This window comes from Synchiropus splendidus, chromosome 16, assembly GCF_027744825.2.
Source record: "Synchiropus splendidus isolate RoL2022-P1 chromosome 16, RoL_Sspl_1.0, whole genome shotgun sequence".
NCBI classification, from domain to species: Eukaryota; Metazoa; Chordata; class Actinopteri; order Syngnathiformes; family Callionymidae; genus Synchiropus; species Synchiropus splendidus.
Window position 1 is genome coordinate 4,280,653 of NC_071349.1, and position 26,408 is coordinate 4,307,060.

The 26,408-nt window shown below is 43.2% G+C and overlaps 2 long non-coding RNA genes across 2 annotated transcripts; both read right to left on the reverse strand.

The window, feature by feature from the left end:
* Positions 1 to 17,595: 17,595 nt before the first annotated feature.
* Positions 17,596 to 21,478, reverse strand: LOC128747784 (uncharacterized). Its single transcript, XR_008412706.1, has 7 exons — positions 21,334 to 21,478; positions 21,136 to 21,213; positions 20,990 to 21,058; positions 19,416 to 19,763; positions 19,218 to 19,295; positions 19,072 to 19,140; positions 17,596 to 17,740 (listed from the first exon to the last, which is right to left on the reverse strand). It is a non-coding gene; the product is annotated as an uncharacterized LOC128747784 (long non-coding RNA).
* Positions 21,479 to 24,533: 3,055 nt separating this feature from the next.
* Positions 24,534 to 26,212, reverse strand: LOC128747851 (uncharacterized). Its single transcript, XR_008412718.1, has 3 exons — positions 26,180 to 26,212; positions 26,034 to 26,102; positions 24,534 to 24,784 (listed from the first exon to the last, which is right to left on the reverse strand). It is a non-coding gene; the product is annotated as an uncharacterized LOC128747851 (long non-coding RNA).
* Between the last annotated feature and the right edge of the window lie 196 nt (positions 26,213 to 26,408).

Sequence of the window (26,408 nt, forward strand, 5' to 3'; positions counted from 1 at the left end):
TTAGGTGTAGATCCTGCTAATTGCATCATTTATTGCGAGTTCAGAGCGCCCCATCCTGTTGATTTAAAAGTGGGGTTTTACCATCTCTACTGACGTTGTAAGACCGCAGCTTGTAGAGGATGCATATGCACCGCTTTTAAGAACGGTGGAAATCAAGGGTAGTTACTCAGATATAATCACACAGCATTTTAACCCTGCTTACTATTTACCGGTTGCCAAGAACCATATTGAAAATATTCAGACACAAATTAAACCAGATCTTAACAAACCAGTCAATTTTACATTTGGAAAGGTGGTGTTGACTCTACACTTTAGACCTGTTACTTGAGAGGATATTATATAGCCCTTGCATCGACGTCTGGAAATTCATTGATCACAACAACACCAAAGGGATAACCAGCCTTTGCAGACCAAGTCAAAAACAAACACTATGGTTCATGCAGGCTTAAGAGACGACCCGCACAGAGTTGTACAATATTATGAAAAACAGGTGGGCGGAGAGCTACCCGGTTTTGACGGTGCCCCGGTTATGTACGGACGAGGCATCGGTTCCCTCTTCTCAAAAATCACCTTTGTTGAAAAGAGGTATCGCCATAGCGAAACCCCATCTCAAATCAGCAGTGGGTAACATAGCCACAGATATGTTCACCTGTACCATGAGAGGAATGAGCGATCAACAGAGACAGGAAGGGTCAGGAGGTATAGCTGTCTTATCACGAAGAACAAAGAGACGCCCTCCAGGACGACATGTAACACAGAGCTCTAATAAACGTACAAACAAAAAAAGAAAGAAGTCAGTTGACAGAAGCAAACGGGCCAAGAGGAAGTCCAGAGGGAGCTCTGATATACTTTAAAAAACCTTATATACAGTAACATGGCACTCCTACACCAGAAATCTGCTGAATGCACATTGGCAGAACTGGATTTATTCACGCCGCCGATGACACGGCTTTCCATCGAGGACAAAATTTACACTGAAATTGCTCCAGTAGCCGCGATCAGCGATTGAGTTTTTTATACCAGGAGACGGCGAAAAGTATCTAGACCTAAACGACACCCTTCTAGACCTAAACGACACCCTTCTACTCGTGCGTGCAAGAATTACTAACGCCGATGGCACACCGCTGGCTAACGACGCAGCAGTCGGTCTCATCAATTATCCTCTAAACACAATCTTTGACCAGTGCGATGTGGTTCTGGGGGATCGGATGATTTCGCAGTCCAGTTCCACTCACCCGTACAGAGCTATGATCGAAACACTTCTCAACTTTTCAGGCGACACTCTTAAAACACAAAACACAGTTTAGCGCCGGCCTTTTTTACCAAGACACACCTGGGTCGGTTGACTCGATCATCACTGTAAACGGTCCCAACGCAGGCCTTAATAAACGGGCTGAGTTCACGAGCAGGTCCAGAGAAGTACATCTTCTCAGTCCTCTGCACAGCGACATATTTTTCTGTGAGAGACTGTTATTAAACTCGGTCGATTTAAGAATTAAACTCACCAGGGCGAATGATGCCTTCTGCCTGACCGGACCTCGCAACTCCACCTTTCGTCTGAAAATCCTTGGCACCTCTCTGTTTGTGAAGAAAGTCACTGTTTCGCCAGCTGTGAGAATACGTCATGCAGCGGGTTTGTTAAAAGGAAATGCTCTCTACCCCCTCTCACGAGTCAACGTAAAAACATACTCCATTCCAGAGAACTCGAGAATATGTACCCAGGAGAGTTTATTTCTGGGTTCAAGACCTAAATCCGTGGTTTTAGGGATGGTGCGTCATGAGGCATTTTCCGGTAGGAAAGATCTCTGCCCGTTCAACATGAATATCTAGCCCTCTGTCAGGACGGTCGACAGATCCCCGCTAAAGCTTTTCAACCTCAGTTTAACAACGGTATGGCGGTCAAAGAGTTTTATAACATGATTCTAGCTACAGGAAGACATTTGAAGTATCTAAGCATTGACCGCGAAGGTTTTAACAGCGGATATTCGCTGTTTGCATTTAATCTCAATCCAGCCGATGACAACGACGCTCTCTCAGCTGTCTCAAAAGGGAATTTAAGACTGGAGATGAGATTCAGAGTTGCTTCACCAAACACCCTAACACTGATTGTGTACGCTTGTTATGATTCCATTCTGGAGATTGATGCAAAAAGACAAGTGCTGGTGGACTATTATTATAAAAGTTATGGATAGTCTCCAGTTACAGAGGCTGCTGAGAGGTCTCATGGGCGACACATTTTACGGTGTGTGGCCGTCGGATAAGTTGCCTCAATTGACACAACCCCTCAGACTGCCTGCATATTTCATCGTCAACACACATCCGGCACATAAACCAGAAGTGCACTGGCTGGCTTTAACTCTCAAAGAAGACGGGAGAACAACTTTCTTTGACTCGTTTGGAATGGGGCCCTACTTTGCACATTACCCTGAAAAAGTTCCTCAAGAAACATTCAGAGGTCATCAAGTACAACAATGGTCAACTACAGCACCCTCTATCGTTTGTATGTGGTCATCATTGCGTCTTCTACCTCTGTCATCGTGCTAGAGGGCTGTCTATCGGAGAAGTATTAAGTCTATACAGTGACGATACCTTAAAAAACGACCTCATGCTATACAACTTTGTGAAAGGACATCAACAATGTCTAAAAAGATGTGCACACTGTCCATGGAAACAACAAAACTGTTCTCTTCTGTATTTTAAAGACTATTGTAACGTGTGACTAATCTTATTGTGCGTGTGTGTATTTAAAAAAAATCTGTAATCTCATGGTAATTCAATAAAACATTTCTTTGATGAAAAGACAATAACTGTGTACAAGACAATTATTCAGGAAACCCATCGAGGTGTTAGAGACAATTTCTTCCCTTTGGTCACTACACGCGTCAAGCGTCGTTGAGGTGTCACTTTAGGGTCCTTTGGGTCGGGAGACCAGCTCTCAGCTATACTTTTCTTTCGTAAGATAGAATTCAATTTAAGTCTCTGATATTGAGCCCTCGATTCAGGATTGGACAGCAGTGTGAGAGGCATTTTAGCTTTAATAATGTGACGAGAAACTCGGACCATCCCTCAGGTAACGAAGAACTTGTTTTCTTATACGGTAGGGAAAGGTACTTGAATATATCGATCACATGAGAGCCTTTTACAGCACTTCCTTCATACATAAATTCACCATTCATATTCCAACCACCACCGTCTTTGGATATCCTCTGGATAATGTATTCAGCATTTCTTCGAGCTTTTGACGGAAGGCTATTTAGAATATCCTTACCCAAGTCATCTGTTACAGTGGGTGTTTTTAGAACACTTTCGACACGACTGTCAGAGTCGTGGGGATGATCGCTGACTCCATCTCATTGTAAAGTCAGAGTTACTCTTCTTTGGTCTCTCTGATCCTCATTAGTAAAGGTTAAATATCTCTGCAATCGAGCATTATACTTTTTTATCTTCTCATACGAGTTAGACTGAGAATCATTTAGAATGGTCCTCATCTTCTCATTCAATTCATCTTTGGCAGTTTCACGGATGTCGGTGGTTGGACGTCATAACTGGATAATTTGCTGAGGAAAGACGAGATACATTTTCTGGACAGTCTTCATCGTGTTTTACTTCTTTACAAGTCGTCCTATTAGATTTCCAATGATTGGAACAGCTGCCGATAGCAACGGCAACAGCTTTTTAAGAATCCTTCACGCTTCACGCACACTTTTTTATTAGCCAAGAGTCTGATGTTTTTCTTCTGTTTTTTCAGTTTTTTGAACTGAGCCTGCGACAATGGTACAGTCCCCTTCAAAACATTCAGGGCGATCTCACCGAGAGCTTGAATAAAGTCCCGAGAACTATGCATCAAAATGTCTTTACGTTTCTTTGAAGGAGCATGCTATAGTTCCTTAAGTAAACCCGCGTTTCTTTTTATACGCACTGACATAACTTAAGCAGACGTTTTTGGTATGGACACAGTGTGACGTTGATGAGGAAGTATCCCAGTCCTTAGTCTGTAGCGTTCTGGACATGAGGGTGTTAGATCAACAATTAAGTACCCGTGAGCGCCAGCTGTAACATCTTCAAAGATTTCTAGAAAGAAAGCTCTTTGAGACGGGTAAACCTGTTGAGCAACAACTTTTATCTACATTTTATCGCGAGGATTCTTAAACAATGCAAAGTAATTGATATTCAGACTAATAGTACGACTATATTTACCAGGATGAAATAAGTTTTGCGTAAGCATTATAACACTCATATTTTTATGATGTCTCTACTGTGTAAAAATGCCTCAGGGTTTTCAGAAGTTTCAAAAATAACATTGTCAAGAATAATCAAATGTTTTCTATCAGAAGGAAATAGATCTTCATTTTCAAAAGATTCAGGTAAACCTTCAATGAATTTGATATTTTTATTCATCTTTTGCAATTCACTGTACAAAGGTTGAAAAGAAGTATAAATCCGTACAATATTTACATTGACATCATCCATTACATTTTTTTCAAGTCCACTCAATTTTCAAGTATACATTTTACAAAATGGGTCTTTCCTGACCCTGATGGTCCCACCACTAGACATGAAAATGGTGTTTTCAAATGTGGATCGAAATTAATTTCTTCGATAATGACCCCTCATCCACCCAAAACTCAGAACCCGAAAGGTTTGGTTGTCCCATCCGAAAATAATCGCCTCTTATCGTACACGACCCGGAGTTTTTTAATAACTGATCTGTTTTTTACTGCGATGTTCTTTTTATCCCTCTCAATGTTGTGTTGGCAGGTCTCAAGCACCCCATCAGGTGAATTCTGCAAATAGCCCTCTACAGACGGAGTCAAAGTTTATCCGCTCACAAGATTCTTTTGTTTGCGTGATACCTTTAATTTTAATCACAACCTTCTTCTGTCCTTTGTTCCTATAAGCTTACGACCTAGGACCCGCCGAAACAAAGTCCTTGATGCTATCCCCGTCGAGTTCATCAGTCAGATCACCGAGATAGTTACCTAATTTTAAAGGCGTCTTGCCGTCTTTCACCACATATATCAAGCTGTCTGTGTCAACATAGAGAACATTCTCCTGCAATTTCTCCATGTAACTGTACAACGTCAGACGAGCATAAGTAGTGGTAAAAGCTCTGATAAAAACATTGCTGCATTTACCGGGAGGGTAGAGACCCTTGAAACGCCACTGGATCACAACTTTTTTTGTCATCCAGCACGTTAAAGTAGCTGACCTCGTATTTCCCTGAAAACAAGAAACTGAAAAACTCGTTGGGGTCTGACACTACAGAAACCTGAGACATGTTCTCTTTCTGATAAAACTTGCCCCACAGGCTATTAATTCAAGCCTTAGCCACCTGTCTCTTTGCTGGGTTGTGACAAATCTTATCAGCGCAAAGCAAAATCCCCTGATGGGCTTGATAATCCTCAATGTATTTGTCACGGCCTTCCTGATCAACGGCCTCAGCAGGGTAACCAGAAGCCTCCTGCTTGTCCTTCAGGAATGTACGGATGTAACCTGCGAAAATACAATTGCTAGATCTATCAAAATGCCATACTTCGATAATCTTGGCCACCTTGTATCCCTTGTCCAGAGCCTTGTTGAACTCAACCGTGACCCAGACCCCTGTCAAAACAAGTTCGTCATCATTATGCGTACAGTCACTGCCTTGAACATTACGACATGAACAGATACTGCATAACGTGAAGTGTAATTTACCCCCTGGTCCTCTGTAGGGTAAAACAGGTACATATAAACCCCGAGGAGGATAGACAACCGCCTTGATAAGACCGAAGTACTGTCTGGAATCCCCGAAGTCTTCGTGAATTATTCGGGGGTGACCTAGGAGGTAGGAGCACGTGCTGTTGACGTAAGGATACAGAGAGGTGACATCAGCGTAATAAACTTTTTCATCAGGCTTGGCCGTGTAACGCAGCTTTAAAGCGCTGGTTCTATCGCCGTAGAGGGCATTACGAGGGTTGAGAGGCTCAGGGGTGTCAAAATCTAAGAGAAAATCTCTGAGATCATCAAACGACTGTCGAAGCGAATGCCATTCGTGTTCCCAGATGGTAAAAAGACGCACCCCATGATCAGACTTTAACGCCTGCTCTCTCTCCATCGTAGCAGAGTAGTATTCACCGTATGGTCTACCTCTTAACGGAAAAACTGCATGAGGGTCAACACATGAAGGACAACCGTGGAATAAACATCCGTTAAACTCCCAGACCTGCGTAACACCGTCAACTTCAGGATAACCGTCAACAAAATACTGGCCAAACACCATCTCCCCACGGTTCAAGGCATGTTGTATGAAAATGCCCTGTCTGTGTGATTGTGCAGCCACTGGATGGAAGCATCTGAGAACCTCTTGTTACCGCTCGTTACATAATTGTTGGGACATGGCTAATGTGTCTGGTTTTAAAAAGTTGGTCCTGACAACAGCCATACACGCAGAGGCGATTGTTATGGACGAGAGTGCATCAACACCTGTTTCTTTAAAAAACTCGTCTCTAAATATCATGCATCCTCTGGCCAGAATGTCAACATCGTTTTTACAATAGTGAATAGCTTCACTCCTGAAATTGAAAGAATCCTCTATCACGAGATAGAATTCGATTCGCTTAAGGGTTGGACAGCAGGGTGAGAGGGATGTTTAGCTTTAATAATGTGACGAGAAACTCGGACCATCCCTCAGGTAATGAAGAACTTGTTTTCTCATACGGTAGGGAAAGGTACTTGAATATATCGATCACATGAGAGCCTTTTACAGCATTTCCTTCATACATAAATTCACCATTCATATTCCAACCGTCGCCGTTTTTGGATATCCTCCGGATAATGAGTTCAGCATTTCTTCGAGCTTTTGACGGAAGGCTATTTAGAATATCCTTACCCAGGTCATCTGTTACAGAGGGTGATTTTAGAACGCTTTCGACACGTCTGTCAGAGTCGAGGGGATGATCGCTGACTCCGTCTCGTTGTAAAGTCAGAGTTACTCTCCTTTGGTCTATCTGATCCTGTTTAGTAAAGGTTAAATATCTCTGCAATAGAGCATCGTAGTTTTTAATCTTCTCATACGAGTTTAACTGAGAATCATTTAGAATGGTCCTCATCTTCTCATTCAATTCATCTTTGGCAGTTTCACGGATGTCAGAGGTTGGACGTGATAACTGGTTAATTTGTCGAGGAGAGACGAGATACACTTTCTGGACAGTCTTCATAGCGTTTTACTTCTTTACAAGTCCTCATATTAGATTTCCAATTATTGGAACGGCAGCCGCTAGCAACGGCAACAGGAATCCACCCGATTGCTTTTTAAGAATCCTTTGTTTACGCTTCAAGCATGCTTTTTTATTAGCCAAGAGTCTGATGTTTTTCTTCTGTTTTTTCAGTTTTTTTAACTGAGCCTGCGACAATGGTACATTCCCCTTCAAAACATTCAGGGCGATCTCACCGAGAGCTTGAATGAAGTCCCGGGAACTACGTGTCAAAATGTCTTTACTCGTTTCTTGGTACGGAGCATGGTATAGTTCCTTAAGTAAACGAGCGTTTCTTTTTATACGCGCTGACATAACTCAAGCAGACGTTTTTGGTGTGTACACAGTGTGACGCTGATGAGGTAGTATCCCAGTCCTTAGTCTGCAGCGTTCTGGACAGGAGGGTGTTAGATCAACGATTAAGTACCCGTGAACGTCAGCTGTAGCATCTTCAAAGCTTTCTAGAAAGAAAGCTCTTTGAGACGGGTAAACAATACAGAGTAATTGCTATTCAGACTAATAGCACGACTATATTTACCGTGATGAAATAAGTTTTGCGTCAGCAATATAACACTCATATTTTTATGATGTCTATACTGCGTAAAAATGCGAACAACCTCTGGGCTTTCAGACGCTTCAAAAATCGTCGTCAAGAATAATCAAATGTTTTCTATCAGAAGGAAATACATCTTCATTTTCAAAAGATTCAGGTAAACCTCCAATGAATTTGATATTTTTATTAATCTTTTGCAATTCACTGTACATAGGTTGAAAAGAAGTATAAATCCATACAATATTTATATTGACATCATCCATAACATGTTCACAATTTTCAAGTATACATTTTACAAAATGGGTCTTTCCCGACCCCGACGGTCCCACCACTAGACATGAAAATGGTGTTTTCAAACGCGGATCGAAATTAATTCCTTCCATAATGACCCCTCATCCACTCAAAAATCAGAACCCGAAAGGTTTGGTTGTGCCGTCCGAAAACAATCGCCTCTTATCGTACACGACTCGGAGTTTTTTAATAACTGATCTGTTTTTTACTGCGATGTTCTTTTTATCCCTCACAATGTTGCATTGCCGGGTCTCAAGCACCCCATCAGGTGAATTCTGCAAATAGCCCTCTACAAGATCTCTGACGGAGTCAAAGTTTATCCGCTGACAAGATTCTTTTGTTTGCGTGATACCTTTAACTTTCATCACAACCATCTTCTGTCCTTTGGTCCTATAAGCATACGTCTTAGGACCCGCCGAAACAATGTCCTCGATGCTATCCCCATCGAGTTCATCAGTCAGATCACCGAGATAGTTACCTAATTTTAAAGGTGTCTCGCCGTCTTTCACAACATATATCAAGCTGTCTGGGTCAACGTAGAGAACATTCTCCTGCAATTTCTCCATGTAACTGTACAACTTCAGACGAGCATAAGCAGTGGTAAAAGCTCCGATAAAAACATTGCTGCTTTTACCAGGAGGGTAGAGACCATTGTAACGCCACTGGATCACAACTTTTTTCTCATCCAGCACGTTAAAGTAGCTGACCTCGTATTTCCCTGAAAACATGAAACTGAAAAACTCGTTGGGGTCTGACACTACAGAAACCTGAGACATGTTCACTCTCTGACAAAACTTTCCCCAAAGGCTATTAAGACAAGCCTTAGCCACCTGTCTCTTTGCTGGGTTGTGACAAACCCTGCGACAGTCGTCACAAGTTACCGGGTCTGGGACCTCTGTAGGGCAAACAGGATCGTGACAAACGCTACAGTGAGCTTTGCATATGTGTTTTGATTTATCTTCATACCCCTTATGACAGCTGACGCAAAAGTAACGTGTTCCTAACAAACCTTTAGGGTTCTTCACCCCGTAATAGTGTCCCTGAAGTAGAAACAAGAATAAGGGCTCCGAACCATCAGCAAAACCGGTGGCATAATGCGCTAATGGCTGGTTTGCTGTCGTTTTATTAAACACAACAATTTTACGCCTCACTATCCGTTCAAACAGGGGTATATCTGTGAATATGATAGGTGTTTGAGAATCTAAACCAGCTTTGTTTAATAATTCCCTCCCCAACTCAACACAATCTTGATACGCACGGTTAGGATTAAGGAGACAAGAAAGGCTGATTGCGACGCAAAGCTGCTTGGTTCCATCACCACCAACTACATAGAGATGTCGTCTTTTTTTAACAAAAATTTTGGCATCCAGCGTCTTCTCGAGCTTGCGTTTCGCGCCTCCTCGAGGGATATGTACAATTTGGACCGTTAATTCAATTCTCTTACCCATAGCGATGACTCTGTCAGATTGCACTGTGTTGCTAAGGAGGTCCTCAAAAGCAGGGTAGATATTTCCACCGTCGCCTTCAACCACAACATTAACGTGTTCTTGAACATCTTCACCTACCACTTCAAGCTGAACCACATCCTCTCGATCTGCCAGTCTCTGCGCTTCATCAGCCAACTCCCTGACCTGTTGCATCCAACCTCTGTAGAAAGTAGCTAAATCAGGAGTGTCCGGTACAGCAGGACGTGTTAGCACCCTTCTTATCCTATCGGTGTTAAAAGGCTCTATGACTTCTGATTCAATACCGGTACCTCTAATACAACATCCTTCCTGAAGCGAATCACCGTCATCATCAACATTGTCATCGCTACAGTTAGAGTCAGACACATCTACCAGAGGGTCAAGAGCAGTTGTCCCTGAATCAGTCGTCTGCAGATTATCAACAAACCTTTCTAACCGATCGCCATTGTCTAAAGAGGTATCAGCCCTACCCTCACGAGATGATGCAGGAACCATATTTAAAATTCGGTTATCCTCTCTCTCACCGAAAAAAATTGACTCCATGTCTTCATTTATACTCGGATCATAGACCTGCACTACATCCTCCTCAGACACGTTGTCAAACAAGTGAGACAGAAACATACGTGTTGGTGAAGCACTCTGGTCAATGAGGTGTGGTGTAGTGTCCTGGTTGTGTGTGGATTCAGGGTCAGAACCGGAAGGAAAACCATCATGGTTGGCCATAGCGTAATAACAATAATAACAATAACAATAAAATAATAATTAAAAAACATTTAATAAACAAAACAACAGTCTCAAAACACAATCACCCGCAGTGCAACAGCAACCTCAAACCGTAATCACCCATCACTACTTTTAAATAATGAGGATCCAAATGGACCTTACTGGGGTCGAACTTCAGTCAGATCAGTCCACGACGTCTGTTACCACCAGGTCCTTGTTGTTTTAGGAGTCTCAGAACTTCAGACACCAGCGCTTTATTCGTGACGTCCTTAAAGATGAGTTCTGTAACGATTATCATAATATTTAAGACATATGCATCCCTGCTGATTACTCGTTGAAATGGTTGTTAATCTTACCTTCACGTATATTTCTCGCAGAACGGCGGTATTTACGTGCTTGACGCGCTTGACGTGCTAGACGACGACTCTGTATTTCACTCTGATGAAGACGACGTTCAAGCGTACGTACTCTGAATTCAAGCTGTTGTTTTACAGCCGTTGCATCATGGAACGCTAATAGGGTCGACGACACTGGAGCGTGGGGTCTGTCTTGGGTAGCTGTGACAGAGCGCTCGGGGGCAGGGGGTAGAGGCAGGGTTTGGTCAGGGGGTGATGCGGCGCAAGTCGACGTTGGTGTCCGGGGTGCTATCCGCGGGTTGTCTGTGGTTGCTGGCGGTGCTGATGGTGGCGGCGACGGTGGCTGTGGAGGTGCGGATTGCCCAGATGCTGACGTCGAGTCTTCAGTAGGGAACGATCCGGATAGTAGATCCAGAGGTACTGCGGAAACCAGCGTCGATGTCTCCCACAAAGGCCAAGACCCAGGAGGGAGAGCTGAAACAGAATTTTGACAACAATACAAATGTAAATACAATCTAGAAGCAAGACCTCGGATAGCAGTTAATATGATATTAATATAAACAGAGTAGTATGAAAATAACCCTAGTACAATATGAAAAAATACGACCTGCGGAAAAACAAAATTACGTAATCATATAACCGGTGTTGAGCCGTGTTGTTTTCTAGCGATGGCTATAATAAAACAACAACACGTGTAGCATACATATCAATACTCATGGACAAAACCATCATCACAACAGAAGCATATCCTAAAGAGCGTTAAAAATAAATAAATAAAAAACTCAATGTATGGACCTACTCAGGACCGTCATTTAAAGCATAAAAACAAATAGCAAATCACGAATCATTAGTGTATAAGAATACTATATATATATATATATATATATATATATATATATGTATATATATATATATATATAGTATATAGTATAATACATAGTGTATATGTATTAAAGCACATTACAATTACCTCTAGTGGTCATCATCGTTAAAGCACAGTGTAAATAGCAATCGCGACCTCTAGTGACCGCCGTCGTTAAAGCATAGTGTTAATAGTAATTGCGACCTCTAGCGACCGGTGACGTTAAAGCATAGTGCAAATAGTAATCATGACCTCTAGTGGTCAACGTCGTTAAAGCATAGTGTAAATAGTAATCACGACCTCTAGTGGCCGCAGTCATTAAAGCATAGTGTTAATAGTAATTGCGACCTCTAGCGACCGGTGACGTTAAAGCATAGTGCAAATAGTAATCGTGACCTCTAGTGGTCATCGTCGTTAAAGCATAGCGTAAATAGTAATCGCGACCTCTAGTGGCCGGCGCCGTTAAAGCATAGTAGTAAAATCACAATGTTGTTTAGCAGTAACAGTTACCCAAACACCTTCAATAATAAAATTACGCTATCTAAAAGCATAAAGCCGGAACATAGATAAACCACATTACAGATAACAGGCACCTTGATGCTCTAACACAACGAATTGCAGACACATCATTAAACCACACACACACACACACACACACACACACACACACACACACACACACACACACACACACACACACACACACACACATAATAGCGAACATACAGCCATTCAGCTGATACTGAACGGTAGAGATGTGTTGAAAAAAAATTGGAGATTTACATCTTACCAAACGGTGGTGGTGGCGTTGAAGCGACAGGCAGAAGGTGTGGCGTGCCTGTCACACCTTTGTTGAAAAACATAGGTAGTTAAATATAAAACACATCAACAGAATGTGCTTAAAATACTTTTTTTGTTTTGCTCTCACCGTCAAACAGTTGGAGCGACCCGTCCAATGAATGATCAGCATCCACAGGGTCCGGATGACTTCCCGGTCGTGTCTGATTTCCGGGTTCCGGGTGATCTTTTCATGCACACACACACACACACACACACACACACACACACACACACACACACACACATACGCATGTATATACACTTAATAAATACCGCTATTCTTTACCTAGTTATCGTAATTATGATTAGAATCGCTGTCTCCTTCTCACCAATGACTCGCGCCGGTCCTGTCTTCCGTGCCGAATTATACCGTCGCTTACGGCTCAGAGAGCGTTGGTTACTCCCCTTCAGTCGATTTCCTGTACTCGGCCCCGGACGAACTCGTCCTCGCTGTCGATTATTATAATACACGGCGTGTTCTGAGCCTCGGTGCTGCTGTCTTGAAGACTCGCTCTCGGATTCACAGCCGACAGATCCGCACGGGCATCTCCGTCTTCAAAAGTTACACGCATTAACCGCTCAAGCTCCTCAGCGCCGATCAGTGTCTCTGGGAAGTTATTCGCGGAGGCGATAATATCTGAAAAATAGAAGTGCGGCTGTTGTAACACATAATAGAGATATTAACAACGAATTATAAAATAATTCAATATTTTTACCAGTATCACTCTGCGTTAAATGAACGTCACACAGATGAGTGACGACGTCTGTCAATGAAAAGAGACATGGTACGTGATAAACATGGCGTAACGTTTTTATTATACTTATATATGTAAATGTAAATACATAGATACACATATATGTATATACTTATATGTATACTGTATAGATATAGATAGATGGATAGATAAACAGATAAATATTCACCTACGACGTGCAGAGGAAGAGGCATCCATGGGTAGTCTGGAGTCCTTTTGGAAAGGAGGATGAAGTTCTGGAAGGTCTGGTCAACAGCGAAGGTTACCCCGGAACTGATGTAAAATGTGGTCTGAATCGGGTCACCTAAATACTCCGTCCGTGTGGGTAGGTCCTCGGTGACGTCTTTGTTGATTTGGATCGGGTCACCCACTCTGCCATTGTCGCCAATTAAAGACAGATGTATAAATATTCTAAAGGTGTTTCCAGATGTGGTGGAGACAGCACAAGATCTGGAATTTGACCCATGACGACCTGGACCATAAGAAGACCAGGATCAATGTCTGCTAGGTAGCTCAGAGGTATGAACCGCGGCGATGTAAAACAAATAATCAGATGGAGAACGGACATGGTGACAGGAGCAGGATGCCAAAAAAAGAATGGCTTGGGTCATCCGCTCTGCCATTGTCGCCAATTAAAGACAGATGTATGAATATTCTAAAGGTGTTTCCAGATGTGGTGGAGACGGCACAAGATCTGGAATTTGACCCATGACGACCTGGACCGTAAGAAGACCAGGATCAATCAGTGGAGACTGCACCCCCAAAATGAACTGAAATGTGTAATAAAAGGGGTCAGGGCCTGAGATAGTCTTTGTCACTCTACACCATCGGAGCTGAGGCAAAGCCAGGTGTAGTTGCGGGCCCAGAGCTCTGTTAGGGTAATTAGACTCCTCTGTCAGGGTGTAAATTCTTTTGGATTTTAAGTTGGGGTGTTTTTGGTTGTCATTCTCACGAGAAAACGAACACGTGGAAGGTACAGAAGTGTATTTCCTATTTCCTACAGCCTAAACAATGTTGTCTGAAGACAATGAGGTCCGCCTTCAGACTGTCTCTTTTGAAGATTCAACCGTCCAGGAAAGAACTCGCGTCTCCGCAGCAAATTAACTGGTTATCACAGACTCTAAAAATGCATCGTTTCAAACTCACACAGGGTGTAAAATTAAATAGACTGATTCAACAGAAACTCATGTGAGTTGAATAGCTGTGTCATTTGAACTAATGCTGAAAACTAAAGTATTTCTTTCTTTTTTGTTTCATCATTGTTCACTCAACCTTGTTTTCTGAAAACTAAAAGTATTTCTTTCTTTTGTTCTATTCTGAAAACTAAAAGTATTTCTCAAACAAGTTCAAATTATCTGTTTAAAAGCATTTTGAAAAAATGGTGCATGAGTTGGGTAGCTGTGTCGTTTGAACTATTAGTGAAGACTAAAAAGTGTTTTCTTTCTACTGTTTTATCTTTAAGAAATATTTCAAGAATGAAAAACTTCTTCATAAGACGTTAAATAACTTCAAAAATGTTTAAACCCGAAATAATATTGTAGCTACTAACGTGTTTTGATTATTTAGCCTACAATGCAGAAACAGTTCAAACATTGACTAATGCTGAAAACTAAAAGTATTTCTTTCTTTTTGTTTTGTTATCCGGGGCGATGTCCGCGGCTTGTCTGTGGTTGCTGGCGGTGCTGATGGTGTCGGCGACGGTGGCTGTGGAGGTGCGGATAGCCCAGATGCCGACGTCGAGTCTTCAGCAGGGAACGGTCCGGATAGTAGATCCAGAGGTACTGAGGAAACCGGCGTCGATGTCTCCCACAAAGGCCAAGACCCAGAGGGGAGAGCTGAAACAGAATACCGACAACAATACAAATGTAAATACAATCTAGAAGCAAGACCTCGGATAGCAGTTAATATGATATTAATATAAACAGAGTGTAAATGTAGGGATCTACTAAGGATCAACATTTAAAGCATAAAAACAAATAGTAAATCACTAGTGTATACTGTCATTAAACCACATTACAATTAGTAAAATCACGACCTCTAGTGGCCGCCGTCGTTAAAGCACATTACAATTAGTAAAATCACGACCTCTAGCGGCCGCCGTCGTTAAACCACATTACAGTTAGTAAAATCACGACCTCTAGTGGACGCCGTCGTTAAACCACATTACAATTAGTAAAATCACGACCTCTAGTGGCCGCCGTCGTTAAAGCACATTACAGTTAGTAAAATCACGACCTCTAGTGGCCGCCGTCCTTAAAGCACATTACAATTAGTAAAATCACGACCTCTAGTGGCCGCCGTCGTTAAAGCACATTACAATTAGTAAAATCACGACCTCCAGTGGCCGCCGTCGTTAAACCACATTACAGTTAGTAAAATCACGACCTCTAGTGGCCGCCGTCGTTAGAGCACATTACAGTTAGTAAAATGACGACCTCTAGTGGCCGCCGTCGTTAGAGCACATTACAGTTAGTAAAATGACGACCTCTAGTGGCCGCCGTCGTTAAAGCACATTACAGTTAGTAAAATCACGACCTCTAGTGGCCGCCGTCGTTAAAGCACATTACAATTAGTAAAATCACGACCTCTAGTGGCCGCCGTCGTTAAAGCACATTACAGTTATTAAAATCACGACCTCTAGCGGCCGCCGTCGTTAAAGCACATTGCAGTTAGTAAAATCACGACCTCTAGTGGCTGCCGTCGTTAAAGCTAATTACAGTTAGTAAAATCACGACCTCTAGCGGCCGCCGTCGTTAAAGCACATTACAATTAGTAAAATCACGACCTCTAGTGGCCGCCGTCGTTAAAGCACATTACAGTTAGTAAAATCACGACCTCTAGTGGCCGCCGTCGTTAAAGCATGGTGTAAATTAGTAATCCCGACCTCTAGTGGTCGCCATCGTTAAAGCATAGTGTGAAATAGTAATCGCGACCTCTAGTGTCCGTCGTCGTTAAAGCATAGTAGTAAAATCACAATGACGCTTAGCAGCAACAGTTACTCAAACACCTTCAATAGTAAAATGACACCGTCTAAAAGCACATAGCCGGAACATAGACAAACCGCATTACAGATAAAACACACACACACGCACACACACACGCACGGACGCACGTACGCGCACACACACACACACACACAAGTATTTCTTTCTTTTTGTTTTGGTATCCGGGGCGATGTCCGCGGCTTGTCTGTGGTTGCTGGCGGTGCTGATGGTGTCGGCGACGGTGGCTGTGGAGGTGCGGATAGCCCAGATGCCGACGTCGAGTCTTCAGCAGGGAACGGTCCGGATAGTAGATCCAGAGGTACTGAGGAAACCGGCGTCGATGTCTCCCACAAAGGCCAAGACCCAGAGGGGAGAGCTGAAACAGAATACCGACAACAACACAAATGTAAATACAATCTAGAAGCAAGAACTCGGATAGCAGTTAATATGATATTAATATAAACAGAGTGTAAATGTAGGGATCTACTAAGGATCAACATTTAAAGCGTAAAAACAAATAGTAAATCACTAGTGTATACTCTCATTAAACCACTTTACAATAAGTAAAATCACGACCTCTAGTGGACGCCGTCATTACAGTTAGTAAAATCACGACCTCTAGTGGCCGCCGTCGTTAAAGCATAGTGTAAAATAGTAATCCCGACCTCTAGTGGTCGCCGTCGTTAAGGCACAGTGTGAAATAGTAATCGCGACCTCTAGTGTCCGTCGTCGTTAAAGCATAGTAGTAAAATCACAATGACGCTTAGCAGCAACAGTTACTCAAACACCTTCAATAGTAAAATGACACCGTCTAAAAGCACATAGCCGGAACATAGACAAACCGCATTACAGATAAAACACACACACACGCACACACACACACGCACGCACGTACGCGCACACACACACACACACACAATAGCGAACATACAACCATTCAACTGATACTGAACGGTAGAGATGTGTTGAAAAAAATTGAGATTCGTATCTTACGTTGGTGTTGGTGTTGGTGTTGAAGCGACAGGTAGAAGGTGTGGCGTGCTCGTTGTCTTTGTATCTGTGTTCATGTGAAAAAATAAATAAATAAATACAGCAGTGAAACGTAAACTATCACTCCAAAATGTTTTTTCCCACCTCCTATCAGCTGAGGCGTCTGGTGAGTTAAAGAATCAACGAGCGGGTGCCCTACTCCTTCGACCTCTGACTGATCGTCTGTTTTCATACGCACAGGCGTTGAATAAAACAAAAAACATAGGTAGTTAAATATAAAATACATCGACAGACTGTGGTTAAAATACTTTTTTTTTATTGAACTGAATGTTTTGCTCTCACCGTTGAACAGTTGGAGCGACCCGTTCAATGAATGATCAGCATCCACAGGGTCCGGATAACTTCCCGGTCGTGTCTGATTTCCGGGTTCCGGGTGATCTTTTCATGCACACACACACACACACACAAGTATTTCTTTCTTTTTGTTTTGGTATCCGGGGCGATGTCCGCGGCTTGTCTGTGGTTGCTGGCTGTGCTGATGGTGTCGGCGACGGTGGCTGTGGAGGTGCGGATAGCCCAGATGCCGACGTCGAGTCTTCAGCAGGGAACGGTCCGGATAGTAGATCCAGAGGTACTGAGGAAACCGGCGTCGATGTCTCCCACAAAGGCCAAGACCCAGAGGGGAGAGCTGAAACAGAATACCGACAACAATACAAATGTAAATACAATCTAGAAGCAAGACCTCGGATAGCAGTTAATATGATATTAATATAAACAGAGTGTAAATGTAGGGATCTACTAAGGATCAACATTTAAAGCGTAAAAACAAATAGTAAATCACTAGTGTATACTGTCATTAAACCACATTACAATTAGTAAAATCACGACCTCTAGTGGACGCCGTCGTTTAACCACATTACAGTTAGTAAAATCACGACCTCTAGTGGACGCCGTCGTTAAAGCACATTACAGTTAGTAAAATCACGACCTCTAGTGGCCGCCATCGTTAAAGCACATTACAATTAGTAAAATCACGACCTCTAGCGGCCGCCGTCGTTAAACCACATAACAGTTAGTAAAATCACGACCTCTAGTGGCCGCCGTCGTTAAAGCACATTACAATTAGTAAAATTACGACCTCTAGTGACCGCCATCGTTAAAGCACATTACAGTTAGTAAAATCACGACCTCTAGCGGCCGCCGTCGTTAAAGCACATTACAGTTAGTAAAATCACGACCTCTAGCGGCCGCTGTCGTTAAAGCACATTACAGTTAGTAAAATCACGACCTCTAGCGTCCGCCGTCGTTAAAGCACATTACAATTAGTAAAATCACGACCTCTAGTGGCCGCCCTCATTAAAGCACATTACAGTTAGTAAAATCACGACCTCTAGTGGCCGCCGTCGTTAAAGCACATTACAGTTAGTAAAATCACGACCTCTAGTGGCCGCCATCGTTAAAGCACATTACAATTAGTAAAATCACGACCTCTAGTGGCCGCCGTCGTTAAAGCACATTACAATTAGTAAAATCACGACCTCTAGTGTCCGCCGTCGTTAAAGCACATTACAGTTAGTAAAATTACGACCTCTAGTGGCCGCCGTCGTTAAAGCACATTACAGTTAGTAAAATCACGACCTCTAGTGGCCGCCGTCGTTAAAGCACATTACAATTAGTAAAATCACGACCTCTAGTGGCCGCCGTCGTTAAAGCACATTACAATTAGTAAAATCACGACCTCTAGCGGCCGCCGTCGTTAAAGCATAGTATTAAAATCACAATGACGCTTAGCAGCAACAGTTACTCAAACACCTTCAATAGTAAAATGACACCGTCTAAAAGCACATAGCCGGAACATAGACAAACCGCATTACAGATAAAACACACACACACGCACACACACACATACGCACGCACGTACGCGCACACACACACACACACACAATAGCGAACATACAACCATTCAACTGATACTGAACGGTAGAGATGTGTTGAAAAAAATTGAGATTCGTATCTTACCAAACGTTGGTGTTGGTGTTGGTGTTGAAGCGACAGGAAGAAGGTGTGGCGTGCTCGTTGTCTTTGTATCTGTTTTCATGTGAAAAAATAAATAAATAAATACAGCAGTGAAACGTAAACTATCACTCCAAAATGTTTTTTCCCACCTCCTATCAGCTGAGGCGTCTGGTGAGTTAAAGAATCAACGAGCGGGTGCCCTACTCCTTCGACCTCTGACTGATCGTCTGTTTTCATACGCACAGGCGTTGAATAAAACAAAAAACATAGGTAGTTAAATATAAAATACATCGACAGACTGTGGTTAAAATACTTTTTTTTTATTGAACTGAATGTTTTGCTCTCACCGTTGAACAGTTGGAGCGACCCGTTCAATGAATGATCAGCATCCACAGGGTCCGGATGACTTCCCGGTCGTGTCTGATTTCCGGGTTCCGGGTGATCTTTTCATGCACACACACACACACACACACAAGTATTTCTTTCTTTTTGTTTTGGTATCCGGGGCGATGTCCGCGGCTTGTCTGTGGTTGCTGGCTGTGCTGATGGTGTCGGCGACGGTGGCTGTGGAGGTGCGGATAGCCCAGATGCCGACGTCGAGTCTTCAGCAGGGAACGGTCCGGATAGTAGATCCAGAGGTACTGAGGAAACCGGCGTCGATGTCTCCCACACAGGCCAAGACGCAGAGGGGAGAGCTGAAACAGAATACCGACAACAACACAATTGTAAATACAATCTAGAAGCAAGACCTCGGATAGCAGTTAATATGATATTAATATAAACAGAGTGTAAATGTAGGGATCTACTAAGGATCAACATTTAAAGCGTAAAAACAAATAGTAAATCACTAGCGTATACTGTCATTAAACCACATTACAATAAGTAAAATCACGACCTCTAGTGGAGGCCGTCGTTTAACCACATTACAGTTAGTAAAATCACGACCTCTAGTGGCCGCCGTCGTTAAAGCACATAACAGTTAGTAAAATCACGACCTCTAGTGGCCGCCGTCGTTAAAGCACATTACAATTAGTAAAATCACGACCTCTAGTGGCCGCCGTCGTTAAAGCACATTACAATTAGTAAAATCACGACCTCTAGTGGACGCCGTCGTTTAACCACATTACAGTTAGTAAAATCACGACCTCTAGTGGCCGCCCTCATTAAAGCACATTACAGTTAGTAAAATCACGACCTCTAGTGGCCGCCGTCGTTAAAGCACATTACAGTTAGTAAAATCACGACCTCTAGTGGCCGCCGTCGTTAAAGCACATTACAATTAGTAAAATCACGACCTCTAGCGGCCGCCGTCGTTAAAGCACATTGCAGTTAGTAAAATCACGACCTCTAGCGGCCGGTGTCGTTAAAGCACATTACAGTTAGTAAAATCACGACCTCTAGCGGCCGCCGTCGTTAAAGCACATTACAATTAGTAAAATCACGACCTCTTGTGGCCGCCGTCGTTAAAGCACATTACAGTTAGTAAAATCACGACCTCTAGTGGCCGCCGTCGTTAAAGCATAGTGTAAATTAGTAATCCCGACCTCTAGTGGTCGCCATCGTTAAAGCATAGTGTGAAATAGTAATCTCGACCTCACGTGGCCGCCGTCGTTAAAACATAGTGTGAAATAGTAATCGCGACCTCTAGTGTCCGTCGTCGTTAAAGCATAGTAGTAAAATCACAATGACGCTTAGCAGCAACAGTTACTCAAACACCTTCAATAGTAAAATGACACCGTCTAAAAGCACATAGCCGGAACATAGACAAACCGCATTACAGATAAAACACACACACACGCACGCACGTACGCACGCACGCGCACACACACACACACACACACACACAATAGCGAACATACAACCATTCAACTGATACTGAACGGTAGAGATGTGTTGAAAAAAATTGAGATTTGTATCTTACCAAACGTTGGTGTTGGTGTTGGTGTTGAAGCGACAGGTAGAAGGTGTGGCGTGCTCGTTGTCTTTGTATCTGTTTTCATGTGAAAAAATAAATAAATAAATACAGCAGTGAAACGTAAACTATCAATCCAAAATGTTTTTTCCCACCTCCTATCAGCTGAGGCATCTGGTGAGTTAAAGAATCAACGAGCGGGTGCCCTACTCCTTCGACCTCTGACTGATCGTCTGTTTTCATACGCACAGGCGTTGAATAAAACAAAAAACATAGGTAGTTAAATATAAAATACATCGACAGACTGTGGTTAAAATACTTTTTTTTTATTGAACTGAATGTTTTGCTCTCACCGTTGAACAGTTGGAGCGACCCGTTCAATGAATGATCAGCATCCACAGGGTCCGGATGACTTCCCGGTCGTGTCTGATTTCCGGGTTCCGGGTGATCTTTTCATGCACACACACACACACAGACACAAGTATTTCTTTCTTTTTGTTTTGCTATCCGGGGCGATGTCCGCGGCTTGTCTGTGGTTGCTGGCTGTGCTGATGGTGTCGGCGACGGTGGCTGTGGAGGTGCGGATAGCCCAGATGCCGACGTCGAGTCTTCAGCAGGGAACGGTCCGGATAGTAGATCCAGAGGTACTGAGGAAACCGGCGTCGATGTCTCCCACAAAGGCCAAGACCCAGAGGGGAGAGCTGAAACAGAATACCGACAACAATACAAATGTAAATACAATCTAGAAGCAAGACCTCGGAGAGCAGTTAATATGATATTAATATAAACAGAGTGTAAATGTAGGGATCTACTAAGGATCAACATTTAAAGCGTAAAAACAAATAGTAAATCACGAGTGTATACTGTCATTAAACCACATTACAATTAGTAAAATCACGACCTCTAGTGGACGCCGTCGTTTAACCACATTACAGTTAGTAAAATCACGACCTCTAGTGGCCGCCGTCGTTAAAGCACATTACAATTAGTAAAATCACGACCTCTAGTGGACGCCGTCGTTAAACCACATTACAGTTAGTAAAATCACGACCTCTCGTGGCCGCCGTCGTTAAAGCACATTACAGTTAGTAAAATCACGACCTCTAGTGGCTGCCGTCGTTAAAGCTAATTACAGTTAGTAAAATCACGACCTCTAGCGGCCGCTGTCGTTAAAGCACATTACAATTAGTAAAATCACGACCTCTAGTGGCCGCCGTCGTTAAAGCACATTACAGTTAGTAAAATCACGACCACTAGTGGTCGCCATCGTTAAAGCATAGTGTGAAATAGTAATCGCGACCTCTAGTGTCCGTCGTCGTTAAAGCATAGTAGTAAAATCACAATGACGCTTAGCAGCAACAGTTACTCAAACACCTTCAATAGTAAAATGACACCGTCTAAAAGCACATAGCCGGAACATTGACAAACCGCATTACAGATAAAACACACACACACGCACACACACACGCACGGACGCACGGACGCGCACACACACACACACACACACAAGTATTTCTTTCTTTTTGTTTTGGTATCCGGGGCGATGTCCGCGGCTTGTCTGTGGTTGCTGGCGGTGCTGATGGTGTCGGCGACGGTGGCTGTGGAGGTGCGGATAGCCCAGATGCCGACGTCGAGTCTTCAGCAGGGAACGGTCCGGATAGTAGATCCAGAGGTACTGAGGAAACCGGCGTCGATGTCTCCCACAAAGGCCAAGACCCAGAGGGGAGAGCTGAAACAGAATACCGACAACAACACAAATGTAAATACAATCTAGAAGCAAGAACTCGGATAGCAGTTAATATGATATTAATATAAACAGAGTGTAAATGTAGGGATCTACTAAGGATCAACATTTAAAGCGTAAAAACAAATAGTAAATCACTAGTGTATACTCTCATTAAACCACATTACAATTAGTAAAATCACGACCTCTAGTGGACGCCGTCGTTAAACCACATTACAGTTAGTAAAATCACGACCTCTAGTGGCCGCCGTCGTTAAACCACATTACAGTTAGTAAAATCACGACCTCTAGTGGACGCCGTCGTTAAACCACATTACAATTAGTAAAATCACGACCTCTAGTGGCCGCCGTCGTTAAAGCACATTACAATTAGTAAAATCACGACCTCTAGTGGACGCCGTCGTTTAACCACATTACAGTTAGTAAAATCACGACCTCTAGTGGCCGCCGTCGTTAAAGCACATTACAATTAGTAAAATCACGACCTCTAGTGGCCGCCGTCGTTAAAGCACATTACAATTAATAAAATCACGACCTCTCGTGGCCGCCCTCATTAAAGCACATTACAGTTAGTAAAATCACGACCTCTAGTGGCCGCCGTCGTTAAAGCAGATTACAATTAGTAAAATCACGACCTCTAGTGGCCGCCGTCGTTAAAGCACATTACAATTATTAAAATCACGACCTCTAGTGGCCGCCGTCGTTAAAGCACATTACAGTTAGTAAAATCACGACCTCTAGCGGCCGCCGTCGTTAAAGCACATTGCAGTTAGTAAAATCACGACCTCTAGCGGCCGGTGTCGTTAAAGCACATTACAGTTAGTAAAATCACGACCTCTAGCGGCCGCCGTCGTTAAAGCACATTACAATTAGTAAAATCACGACCTCTAGTGGCCGCCGTCGTTAAAGCACATTACAGTTAGTAAAATCACGACCTCTAGTGGCCGCCGTCGTTAAAGCATAGTGTAAATTAGTAATCCCGACCTCTAGTGGTCGCCATCGTTAAAGCATAGTGTGAAATAGTAATCTCGACCTCACGTGGCCGCCGTCGTTAAAGCATAGTGTGAAATAGTAATCGCGATCTCTAGTGGCCGCCGTCGTTAAAGCACATTACAGTTAGTAAAATCACGACCTCTCGTGGCCGCCGTCGTTAAAGCACATTACAGTTAGTAAAATCACGACCTCTAGCGGCCGCCGTCGTTAAAGCACATTGCAGTTAGTAAAATCACGACCTCTAGTGGCTGCCGTCGTTAAAGCTAATTACAGTTAGTAAAATCACGACCTCTAGCGGCCGCCATCGTTAAAGCACATTACAATTAGTAAAATCACGACCTCTAGTGGCCGCCGTCGTTAAAGCACATTGCAGTTAGTAAAATCACGACCTCTAGTGGCTGCCGTCGTTAAAGCTAATTACAGTTAGTAAAATCACGACCTCTAGCGGCCGCCGTCGTTAAAGCACATTACAATTAGTAAAATCACGACCTCTAGTGGCCGCCGTCGTTAAAGCACATTACAGTTAGTAAAATCACGACCTCTAGTGGCCGCCGTCGTTAAAGCACATTACAGTTAGTAAAATCACGACCACTAGTGGTCGCCATCGTTAAAGCATAGTGTGAAATAGTAATCGCGACCTCTAGTGTCCGTCGTCGTTAAAGCATAGTAGTAAAATCACAATGACGCTTAGCAGCAACAGTTACTCAAACACCTTCAATAGTAAAATGACACCGTCTAAAAGCACATAGCCGGAACATAGACAAACCGCATTACAGATAAAACACACACACACGCACACACACACGCACGGACGCACGTACGCGCACACACACACACACAGACACAAGTATTTCTTTCTTTTTGTTTTGGTATCCGGGGCGATGTCCGCGGATTGTCTGTGGTTGCTGGCGGTGCTGATGGTGTCGGCGACGGTGGCTGTGGAGGTGCGGATAGCCCAGATGCCGACGTCGAGTCTTCAGCAGGGAACGGTCCGGATAGTAGATCCAGAGGTACTGAGGAAACCGGCGTCGATGTCTCCCACAAAGGCCAAGACCCAGAGGGGAGAGCTGTAACAGAATACCGACAACAATACAAATGTAAATACAATCTAGAAGCAAGACCTCGGATAGCAGTTAATATGATATTAATATAAACAGTGTGTAAATGTAGGGATCTACTAAGGATCAACATTTAAAGCGTAAAAACAAATAGTAAATCACTAGTGTATACTCTCATTAAACCACTTTACAATAAGTAAAATCACGACCTCTAGTGGACGCCGTCGTTAAACCACATTACAGTTAGTAAAATCACGACCTCTCGTAGCCGCCGTCGTTAAAGCACATTACAATTAGTAAAATCACGACCTCTAGCGGCCGCCGTCGTTAAACCACATTACAGTTAGTAAAATCACGACCTCTAGTGGCCGCCGTCGTTAAAGCACATTACAATTAGTAAAATAACGACCTCTAGTGGCCGCCGTCGTTAAAGCACATTACAATAAGTAAAATCACGACCTCTAGTGGCCGCCGTCGTTAAAGCAGATTACAATTAGTAAAATCACGACCTCTAGTGGCCGCCGTCGTTAAAGCACATTACAGTTAGTAAAATTACGACCTCTAGTGGCCGCCGTCGTTAAAGCACATTACAGTTAGTAAAATCACGACCTCTAGTGGCCGCCGTCGTTAAAGCACATTACAATTAGTAAAATCACGACCTCTAGCGGCCGCCGTCGTTAAAGCACATTGCAGTTAGTAAAATCACGACCTCTAGCGGCCGACGTCGTTAAAGCACATTACAGTTAGTAAAATCACGACCTCTAGCGGCCGCCGTCGTTAAAGCACATTACAATTAGTAAAATCACGTCCTCTGGTGGCCGCCGTCGTTAAAGCACATTACAGTTAGTAAAATCACGACCTCTAGTGGCCGACGTCGTTAAAGCATAGTGTAAAATAGTAATCCCGACCTCTAGTGGTCGCCGTCGTTAAGGCACAGTGTGAAATAGTAATCGCGACCTCTAGTGTCCGTCGTCGTTAAAGCATAGTAGTAAAATCACAATGACGCTTAGCAGCAACAGTTACTCAAACACCTTCAATAGTAAAATGACACCGTCTAAAAGCACATAGCCGGAACATAGACAAACCGCATTACAGATAAAACACACACACACGCACACACACACACACACGCACGCACGCACGCACGTACGCGCACACACACACACACACACACACACACACAATAGCGAACATACAACCATTCAACTGATACTGAACGGTAGAGATGTGTTGAAAAAAATTGAGATTCGTATCTTACCAAACGTTGGTGTTGGTGTTGGTGTTGAAGCGACAGGTAGAAGGTGTGGCGTGCTCGTTGTCTTTGTATCTGTTTTCATGTGAAAAAATAAATAAATAAATACAGCAGTGAAACGTAAACTATCACTCCAAAATGTTTTTTCCCACCTCCTATCAGCTGAGGCGTCTGGTGAGTTAAAGAATCAACGAGCGGGTGACCTACTCCTTCGACCTCTGACTGATCGTCTGTTTTCATACGCACAGGCGTTGAATAAAACAAAAAACATAGGTAGTTAAATATAAAATACATCGACAGACTGTGGTTAAAATACTTTTTTTTATTGAACTGAATGTTTTGCTCTCACCGTTGAACAGTTGGAGCGACCCGTTCAATGAA